An 11,055-nucleotide genomic window follows, 5' to 3' on the forward strand; every position below is an offset into this window, starting at 1 on the left:
ATGTTGTCCTCCCTGACAGGGTGACATTTAGTTCCTCTGTAATGTTGGATGACATTTGGTTCCTCTGTAATGTTGTCCTCCCTGACAGGGTGACATTCAGTTCCTCTGGGTCTGACAGGGTGAGTTCCTCTGTAATGTTGTCCTCCCTGACAGGGGAGTTCCTCTGTAATGGTCCCTCAGGGTGACATTTAGATGGTCTCCCTGACAGGGTGACATTTAGTTCCTCTGGTTGTCCTCTGACAGGGTGAGTTTCTGTAGTTGGATGAATGTTCCTCTGTAAGATGGAAGAGGAGTTCCTCTGTAATGTTGTCCTCCCTGACAGGGTGACATTTAGTTCCTCTGTAATGTTGGAGGGTGACATTTAGTTCCTCTGTAATGTTGTCCTCCCTGAAGGGTGACATTCAGTTCCTCTGTAATGTTGTCCTCCCTGACAGGGTGACATTTAGTTCCTCTGTAATGTTGTCCTCCTGACAGGGTGACATTTAGTTCCTCTGTAATGTTGTCCTCCCTGACAGGGTGAGTTCCTCTGTAATGGTCCTCCCTCAGGGTGACATTTAGTTCTCTCTGTAATGGAAGGGTGACATTTAGTTCCTCTGTACAGGGTGGGTTTCCTCCCTGACAGGGTGAGAGTTCCTCTGTAATGGCTCAGGGTGACATTTAGTTCCTCTGTTGTCCTCCCTGACAGGGTGACATTTAGTTCCTCTGTAATGTTGTCCTCCACAGACAAGTTCCTCTGTAAGGTTTCCTTGGTGCTGTTCCTCTGTAATGTTGTCCTCCCTGACAGGGTGACATTTAGTTCCTCTGTAATGTTGTCCTCCACCATTTAGTTCCTCTGTAAGTTGTCCTCTGACAGGGTGACATTTAGTTCCTCTGTAATGTTGTCCTCCCTGACAGGGTGACATTTAGTTCCTCTGTAATCCCTGACAGGGTGACCATTTAGTTCTCTGTAATGTTGTCCTCCCTGACAGCAGGAGCATCTGAAGGGTGACATTTAGTTCCTCTGTAACTCCCTGACAGGGTGACATTCAACCTGATGTTGGACAGGGTGACATTTAGTTCTGGTTGTCCTCAAGGGTCTGTTCTCTGTAATGTTGTCCTGGACAGAGTGCTTAGCCTCTGTAATGTTGTCCTCCCTGACAGGGTGACATTTAGTTCCTCTGTAATGTTGTCCTCCCGACAGGGTGACATTTATTGTGTGTGTGTTGTCCTCCCTGACAGGGTGACATTTAGTTCCTCTGTAATGTTGTCCTCCCTGTGACATTTAGTTCCTCTGTAATGTTGTCCTCCTGACAGGGTGACATTTAGTTCCTCTGTAATGTTGTCCTCCCTGACAGGGTGACATTTAGTTCCTCTGTAATGTTGTCCTCCCTGACAGGGTGACATTTAGTGTGTGTGTCCTCCTGACAGGGTGACATTTATTGTGTGTCCTCCCTGTGTTGTGACAGGGTGACATTTAGTTCCTCTGTAATGTTGTGACAGGGTGACATTTAGTTCCTCTGTGTGTCCTCCCTGACAGGGTGACATTTGCACTGTAATGGCAAGGGGACATTTAGTTCCTCTGTAATGTTCCCAAGGGTGACATTTAGTTCCTCTAAGCGACATTTGTTCCTCCTTCCTCCCCTCCACCTCTGACAGGGTGACATTTAGTTCCTCTGTAATGTTGTCCTCCCCTGACATTTAGGTTGTCCTCCCTGACAGGGTGACATTTAGTTCCTCTGTAATGACATTTGTCCTGTAATGTTGTCCCCTGACAGGGTGACATTTAGACAGGGTGACATTTAGTGTTGTCCTCCCTGACAGGGTGACATTTAGTTCCTCTGTAATGTTGTCCTCCCTGACAGGGTGACATTTAGTTCCTCTGTAATGTTGTCCTCCTGACAGGGTGACATTTAGTTCCTCTGTAATGTTGTCCTCCCTGACAGGGTGACATTTAGTTCCTCTGTAATGTTGTCCTCCCTGACAGGGTGACATTTAGTTCCTCTGTAATGTTGTCCTCCCCTGACAGGGTGACATTTAGTTCCTCTGTAATGTTGTCCTCCCTGACAGGGTGACATTTAGTTCCTCTGTAATGTTGTCCTCCCTGACAGGGTGACATTTAGTTCCTCTGTAATGTTGTCCTCCCTGACAGGGTGACATTTAGTTCCTCTGTAATGTTGTCCTCCCTGACAGGGTGACATTTAGTTCCTCTGTAATGTTGTCCTCCCTGACAGGGTGACATTTAGTTCCTCTGTAATGTGACAGGGTGTCCTCCCCTGACAGGGTGACATTTAGTTCCTCTGTAATGTTGTCCTCCCTGACAGGGTGACATTTAGTTCCTCTGTAATGTTGTCCTCCTGACAGGGTGACATTTAGTTCCTCTGTAATGTTGTCCTCCCTGACAGGGTGACATTTAGTTCCTCTGTAATGTTGTCCTCCCTGACAGGGTGACATTTAGTTCCTCTGTAATGTTGTCCTCCCTGACAGGGTGACATTTAGTTCCTCTGTAATGTTGTCCTCCCTGACAGGGTGACATTTAGTTCCTCTGTAATGTTGTCCTCCCTGACAGGGTGACATTTAGTTCCTCTGTAATGTTGTCCTCCCTGACAGGGTGACATTTAGTTCCTCTGTAATGTTGTCCTCCCTGACAGGGTGACATTTAGTTCCTCTGTAATGTTGTCCTCCCTGACAGGGTGACATTTAGTTCCTCTGTAATGTTGTCCTCCCTGACAGGGTGACATTTAGTTCCTCTGTAATGTTGTCCTCCCTGACAGGGTGACATTTAGTTCCTCTGTAATGTTGTCCTCCCTGACAGGGTGACATTTAGTTCCTCTGTAATGTTGTCCTCCCTGACAGGGTGACATTTAGTTCCTCTGTAATGTTGTCCTCCTGACAGGGTGACATTTAGTTCCTCTGTAATGTTGTCCTCCCTGACAGGGTGACATTTAGTTCCTCTGTAATGTTGTCCTCCCTGACAGGGTGACATTTAGTTCCTCTGTAATGTTGTCCTCCCTGACAGGGTGACATTTAGTTCCTCTGTAATGTTGTCCTCCCTGACAGGGTGACATTTAGTTCCTCTGTAATGTTGTCCTCCTGACAGGGTGACATTTAGTTCCTCTGTAATGTTGTCCTCCTGACAGGGTGACATTTAGTTCCTCTGTAATGTTGTCCTCCCTGACAGGGTGACATTTAGTTCCTCTGTAATGTTGTCCTCCTGACAGGGTGACATTTAGTTCCTCTGTAATGTTGTCCTCCCTGACAGGGTGACATTTAGTTCCTCTGTAATGTTGTCCTCCCTGACAGTTGACAGGGTGACATTTAGTTCCTCTGTAATGTTGTCCTCCCTGACAGGGTGACATTTAGTTCCTCTGTAATGTTGTCCTCCCTGACAGGGTGACATTTAGTTCCTCTGTAATGTTGTCCTCCCTGACAGGGTGACATTTAGTTCCTCTGTAATGTTGTCCTCCCTGACAGGGTGACATTTAGTTCCTCTGTAATGTTGTCCTCCCTGACAGGGTGACATTTAGTTCCTCTGTAATGTTGTCCTCCCTGACAGGGTGACATTTAGTTCCTCTGTAATGTTGTCCTCCCTGACAGGGTGAGTTCCTCTGTAATGTTGTCCTCCCTGACAGGGTGACATTTAGTTCCTCTGTAATGTTGTCCTCCCTGACAGGGTGACATTTAGTTCCTCTGTAATGTTGTCCTCCCTGACAGGGTGACATTTAGTTCCTCTGTAATGTTGTCCTCCCTGACAGGGTGACATTTAGTTCCTCTGTAATGTTGTCCTCCCTGACAGGGTGACATTTAGTTCCTCTGTAATGTTGTCCTCCTGACAGGGTGACATTTAGTTCCTCTGTAATGTTGTCCTCCCTGACAGGGTGACATTTAGTTCCTCTGTAATGTTGTCCTCCTGACAGGGTGACATTTAGTTCCTCTGTAATGTTGTCCTCCCTGACAGGGTGACATTTAGTTCCTCTGTAATGTTGTCCTCCTGACAGGGTGACATTTTTAGTTGACATTTAGTTCCTCTGTAATGTTGTCCTCCCTGACAGGGTGACATTTAGTTCCTCTGTAATGTTGTCCTCCCTGACAGGGTGACATTTAGTTCCTCTGTAATGTTGTCCTCCCTGACAGGTTGTGACATTTAGTTCCTCTGTAATGTTGTCCTCCCTGACAGGGTGACATTTAGTTCCTCTGTAATGTTGTCCTCCCTGACAGGGTGACATTTAGTTCCTCTGTAATGTTGTCCTCCCTGACAGGGTGACATTTAGTTCCTCTGTAATGTTGTCCTCCCTGACAGGGTGACATTTTAGTTCCAGGGACATTTAGTTCCTCTGTAATGTTGTCCTCCCTGACAGGGTGACATTTAGTTCCTCTGTAATGTTGTCCTCCCTGACAGGGTGACATTTAGTTCCTCTGTAATGTTGTCCTCCTGACAGGGTGACATTTAGTTCCTCTGTAATGTTGTCCTCCCTGACAGGGTGACATTTAGTTCCTCTGTAATGTTGTCCTCCCTGACAGGGTGACATTTAGTTCCTCTGTAATGTTGTCCTCCCTGACAGGGTGACATTTAGTTCCTCTGTAATGTTGTCCTCCCTGACAGGGTGACATTTAGTTCCTCTGTAATGTTGTCCTCCTGACAGGGTGACATTTAGTTCCTCTGTAATGTTGTCCTCCCTGACAGGGTGACATTTAGTTCCTCTGTAATGTTGTCCTCCCTGACAGGGTGACATTTAGTTCCTCTGTAATGTTGTCCTCCCTGACAGGGTGACATTTAGTTCCTCTGTAATGTTGTCCTCCCTGACAGGGTGACATTTAGTTCCTCTGTAATGTTGTGACAGGGTGACATTTAGTTCCCTGACAGGGTGACATTTAGTTCCTCTGTAATGTTGTCCTCCCTGACAGGGTGACATTTAGTTCCTCTGTAATGTTGTCCTCCCTGACAGGGTGACATTTAGTTCCTCTGTAATGTTGTCCTCCCCTGACAGGGTGACATTTAGTTCCTCTGTAATGTTGTCCTCCCTGACAGGGTGACATTTAGTTCCTCTGTAATGTTGTCCTCCCTGACAGGGTGACATTTAGTTCCTCTGTAATGTTGTCCTCCCTGACAGGGTGACATTTAGTTCCTCTGTAATGTTGTCCTCCCTGACAGGGTGACATTTAGTTCCTCTGTAATGTTGTCCTCCCTGACAGGGTGACATTTAGTTCCTCTGTAATGTTGTCCTCCCTGACAGGGTGACATTTAGTTCCTCTGTAATGTTGTCCTCCCTGACAGGGTGACATTTAGTTCCTCTGTAATGTTGTCCTCCCTGACAGGGTGACATTTAGTTCCTCTGTAATGTTGTCCTCCTGACAGGGTGACATTTAGTTCCTCTGTAATGTTGTCCTCCCTGACAGGGTGACATTTAGTTCCTCTGTAATGTTGTCCTCCCTGACAGGGTGACATTTAGTTCCTCTGTAATGTTGTCCTCCCTGACAGGGTGACATTTAGTTCCTCTGTAATGTTGTCCTCCCTGACAGGGTGACATTTAGTTCCTCTGTAATGTTGTCCTCCCTGACAGGGTGACATTTAGTTCCTCTGTAATGTTGTCCTCCCTGACAGGGTGACATTTAGTTCCTCTGTAATGTTGTCCTCCCTGACAGGGTGACATTTAGTTCCTCTGTAATGTTGTCCTCCCTGACAGGGTGACATTTAGTTCCTCTGTAATGTTGTCCTCCCTGACAGGGTGACATTTAGTTCCTCTGTAATGTTGTCCTGTCTGACAGGGTGACATTTAGTTCCTCTGTAATGTTGTCCTCCCTGACAGGGTGACATTTAGTTCCTCTGTAATGTTGTCCTCCCTGACAGGGTGACATTTAGTTCCTCTGTAATGTTGTCCTCCCTGACAGGGTGACATTTAGTTCCTCTGTAATGTTGTCCTCCCTGACAGGGTGACATTTAGTTCCTCTGTAATGTTGTCCTCCCTGACAGGGTGACATTTAATGTTGTCCTCCCTGACAGGGTCCTCTGACAGGGTGACATTTAGTTCCTCTGTTGTCCTCCCTGACAGGGTGACATTTAGTTCCTCTGTAATGTTGTCCTCCCTGACAGGGTGACATTTAGTTCCTCTGTAATGTTGTCCTCCCTGACAGGGTGACATTTAGTTCCTCTGTAATGTTGTCCTCCCTGACAGGGTGACATTTAGTTCCTCTGTAATGTTGTCCTCCCTGACAGGGTGACATTTAGTTCCTCTGTAATGTTGTCCTCCCTGACAGGGTGACATTTAGTTCCTCTGTAATGTTGTCCTCCCTGACAGGGTGACATTTAGTTCCTCTGTAATGTTGTCCTCCCTGACAGGGTGACATTTAGTTCCTCTGTAATGTTGTCCTCCCTGACAGGGTGACAGTTCCTTTATGTTGTTCCTCTGACATTTAGTTCCTCTGTAATGTTGTCCTCCCTGACAGGGTGACATTTAGTTCCTCTGTAATGTTGTCCTCCCTGACAGGGTGACATTTAGTTCCTCTGTAATGTTGTCCTCCCTGACAGGGTGACATTTAGACCTCTGTAATGTTGTCCTCCCTGACAGGGTGACATTTAGTTCCTCTGTAATGTTGTCCTCCCTGACAGGGTGACATTTAGTTCCTCTGTAATGTTGTCCTCCCTGACAGGGTGACATTTAGTTCCTCTGTAATGTTGTCCTCCCTGACAGGGTGACATTTAGTTCCTCTGTAATGTTGTCCTCCCTGACAGGGTGACATTTAGTTCCTCTGTAATGTTGTCCTCCCTGACAGGGTGACATTTAGTTCCTCTGTAATGTTGTCCTCCCTGACAGGGTGACATTTAGTTCCTCTGTAATGTTGTCCTCCTGACAGGGTGACATTTAGTTCCTCTGTAATGTTGTCCTCCCTGACAGGGTGACATTTAGTTCCTCTGTTCCTCTGACAGGGTGACATTTAGTTCCTCTGTAATGTTGTCCTCCCTGACAGGGTGACATTTAGTTCCTCTGTAATGTTGTCCTCCCTGACAGGGTGACATTTAGTTCCTCTGTAATGTTGTCCTCCCTGACAGGGTGACATTTAGTTCCTCTGTAATGTTGTCCTGACAGGGTGACATTTAGTTCCTCTGTAATGTTGTCCTCCCTGACAGGGTGACATTTGTCCTGTCTGAGACAGTGTTGTCAGGGTGACTCCTCTGACAGTGTTGTGACATTTAGTTCCTCTGTAATGTTGTTCTGTCTGAGACAGTGTTGTCCTCTGTAATGTTTCCTCCCTTGACATTTAGTTCCTCTGAATGTTGTCCTCCCTGACAGTGACATTTGTTCCTCTGTCTGAGACAGTGTTGTGACATTTTAGTTCCTCTGTAATGTCCTGACAGGGTGACATTTGTTCTGTCTGAGACAGTGTTGTTCTGTCTGAGACAGTGTGTTCTGTCTGAGACTGTTTCCTCTGAGACAGTTCCTCTGTAATGTTTCTGTCTGAGACAGTGTTGTTCTGTCTGAGACAGTGTTGTTCTGTCTGAGACAGTGTTGTTCTGTCTGAGACAGTGTTGTTCCTCTGTAATGTTGTTCTGTCTGAGACAGTGTTGTTCTGTCTGAGACAGTGTTGTTCTGTCTGAGACAGTGTTGTTCTGTCTGAGACAGTGTTGTTCTGTCTGAGACAGTGTTGTTCTGTCTGAGACAGTGTTGTTCTGTCTGAGACAGTGTTGTTCTGTCTGAGACAGTGTTGTTCTGTCTGAGACAGTGTTGTTCTGTCTGAGACAGTGTTGTTCTGTCTGAGACAGTGTTGTTCTGTCTGAGAGTGTTGTTCTGTCTGAGACAGTGTTGTTCTGTCTGAGACAGTGTTGTTCTGTCTGAGACAGTGTTGTTCTGTCTGAGACAGTGTTGTTCTGTCTGAGACAGTGTTGTTCTGTCTGAGACAGTGTTGTTCTGTCTGAGACAGTGTTGTTCTGTCTGAGACAGTGTTGTCTGTCTGAGACAGTGTTGTTCTGTCTGAGACAGTGTTGTTCTGTCTGAGACAGTGTTGTTCTGTCTGAGACAGTGTTGTTCTGTCTGAGACAGTGTTGTTCTGTCTGAGACAGTGTTGTTCTGTCTGAGACAGTGCTGTTCTGTCTGAGACAGTGCTGTTCTCTCTGAGACAGTGTTGTTCTGTCTGAGACAGTGTTGTTCTGTCGGAGACAGTATTGTTCTGTCTGAGACAGTGCTGTTCTGTCTGTGTCTGTTAATTTCTGTTAATTTCTGTCCCAAGACATCCCAAATGAATGAGGGGTACAGGACAGTAGTTGTTCTGTTATGAATGAGGGGTACAGGACAGTAGTTGTTCTGTTATGAATGAGGGGTACAGGACAGTAGTTGTTCTGTTATGAATGAGGGGTACAGGACAGTAGTTGTTCTGTTATGAATGAGGGGTACAGGACAGTAGTTGTTCTGTTATGAATGAGGGGTACAGGACAGTAGTTGTTCTGTTATGAATGAGGGGTACAGGACAGTAGTTGTTCTGTTATGAATGAGGGGTACAGGACAGTAGTTGTTCTGTTATGAATGAGGGGTACAGGACAGTAGTTGTTCTGTTATGAATGAGGGGTACAGTAGTTGTTATGTTATGAATGAGGGGTACAGGACAGTAGTTGTTCTGTTATGAATGAGGGGTACAGGACAGTAGTTGTTCTGTTATGAATGAGGGGTACAGTAGTTGTTCTGTTATGAATGAGGGGTACAGGACAGTAGTTGTTCTGTTATGAATGAGGGGTACAGGACAGTAGTTGTTCTGTTATGAATGAGGGGTACAGGACAGTAGTTGTTCTGTTATGCAGCCCTCTTTCCCTTCCGTCCTCCCTCACCAACATGTGTGACATGCACCAGTCACTGACTGACATAATGATGCATGGCTGGAAAGTAGGAGGGGGTACCATGTGCTTTTTCCTCTCCTCCTCCTTTGTCTCTCTTTCTCTCTCTCTCCTCCCTCTCTCTCTCATCTCTCCCTCTGTCTCTCTTTCTCTCTCTCTCTCTCTCTCTCTCATCTCTCCCTCTGTCTCTCTCCTCTCTCTCTCTCTCTCTCTCTCTCTCTCTCTCTCTCTCTCTCTCTCTCTCTCTCTCTCTCTCTCTCTCTCTCTCTCTCTCTCTCTCTCTCTCTCCTCCCTCTCCCTCTCCCTCTGTCTCTCTCTCATCTCTCCCTCCCTCCCTCTCTCTCTCTCTCTCTGTCTCTCTCTCATCTCTCCCTCTCCCTCCCTCCTCTCTCTCTCTGTTTCTCTCCCTCTTCCTCTGTCTCTAATCCTCTTCTCTCTCTACTCTCTCTCTCCCCCTCTGTCTCTCTCCTCTCTCTCTGTCTCTCTGTCTCCTCTCTCTCTCTCTCCGTCTCTCTCTCTCTCTCCGTCTCTCTCTCTCTCTCTCTCTCTCTCTCTCTTCTCTCTCTCCTTCTCTCTCTTTTCTCTCTCAATACTCTTGTTAGAATGTAAAAAAGCCTTGAGGCTTGTTAAAAACTTGATATACTGTACAATCACAGTAATTGACTAGAATGTTAAAGTTCCCCAGTCATTTATTAAGTCCCTGTGAAAGTTTAACAGCTGAAAGGTTTCTTGCGGTCAGTCAACTCTATCTAAATCATTCCAGGGCTGTCTCGCACTCTCTCGCTCTCCATCTCTCCCCGTCAGTTCATTTTAAAAGGCTATATTGGTATGGGAAACATATATGTTTACGAAGCAAGTGGAATAGAAATAAACAATAAAATTGAACAGTAAACATTACACTCACAAAAGTTCCAAAAGAATAAAGACATTTCAAATGTCATATTATGTCTATATACAGTGTTGGAACGATGTGCAAATAGTTAAAGGACACAAGGGAAAATAAATAAACATAAATATGGGTTGTATTTACAATGGTGTTTGTTCTTCACTAGTTGACCTTTTCTTGTGGCAACAGGTCATGAATCTTGCTGCTGTGATTGGTCACTGTGGTATTTCACCCAGTAGATATGGGAGTTTATCAAAATTGGGTTTTATTTATTTATTTAAAATTCTTTGTGTCTCAATACTTTTATACTTTTACTCAAGTAGCAATTTACTGGGTGACTTTTACTTGAGTCATTTTCTATCAAGGTATCTTTTAATTTTACTTTTAAGTATGAGATTTGGTCCTTTTTCCACCCCAAAAAAGATGGCCGACAGATGCCAATGTATCATGATCAAGATCAAGATGGCCGACAGATGCCAATGTATCATGATCAAGATCAAGATGGCCGACAGATGCCAATGTATCATGATCAAGACCAAGATGGCCGACAGATGCCAATGTATCATGATCAAGATCAAGATGGCCGACAGATGCCAATGTATCATGATCAAGATCAAGATGGCCGACAGATGCCAATGTATCATGATCAAGATCAAGATGGCCGACAGATGCCAATGTATCATGATCAAGATCAAGATGGCCGACAGATGCCAATGTATCATGATCAAGATCAAGATGGCCGACAGATGCCAATGTATCATGATCAAGATCAAGATGGCCGACAGATGCCGATGTATCATGATCAAGATCAAGATGGCCGACAGATGCCGATGTATCATGATCAAGATCAAGATGGCCGACAGATGCCGATGTATCATGATCAAGATCAAGATGGCCGACAGATGCCAATGTATCATGATCAAGATCAAGATGGCCGACAGATGCCAATGTATCATGATCAAGACCAAGATGGCCGACAGATGCCAATGTATCATGATCAAGATCAAGATGGCCGACAGATGCCAATGTATCATGATCAAGATCAAGATGGCCGACAGATGCCAATGTATCATGATCAAGACCAAGATGGCCGACAGATGCCAATGTATCATGATCAAGATCAAGATGGCCGACAGATGCCAATGTATCATGATCAAGATCAAGATGGCCGACAGATGCCAATGTATCATGATCAAGATCAAGATGGCCGACAGATGCCAATGTATCATGATCAAGACCAAGATGGCCGACAGATGCCAATGTATCATGATCAAGACCAAGATGGCCGACAGATGCCAATGTATCATGATCAAGATCAAGATGGCCGACAGATGCCAATGTATCATTGTCCACATTTGAGTGGGATTTCCAA

This window comes from Oncorhynchus keta, unplaced genomic scaffold (assembly GCF_023373465.1).
Source record: "Oncorhynchus keta strain PuntledgeMale-10-30-2019 unplaced genomic scaffold, Oket_V2 Un_contig_1748_pilon_pilon, whole genome shotgun sequence".
In the NCBI taxonomy this organism is placed as follows: Eukaryota; Metazoa; Chordata; class Actinopteri; order Salmoniformes; family Salmonidae; genus Oncorhynchus; species Oncorhynchus keta.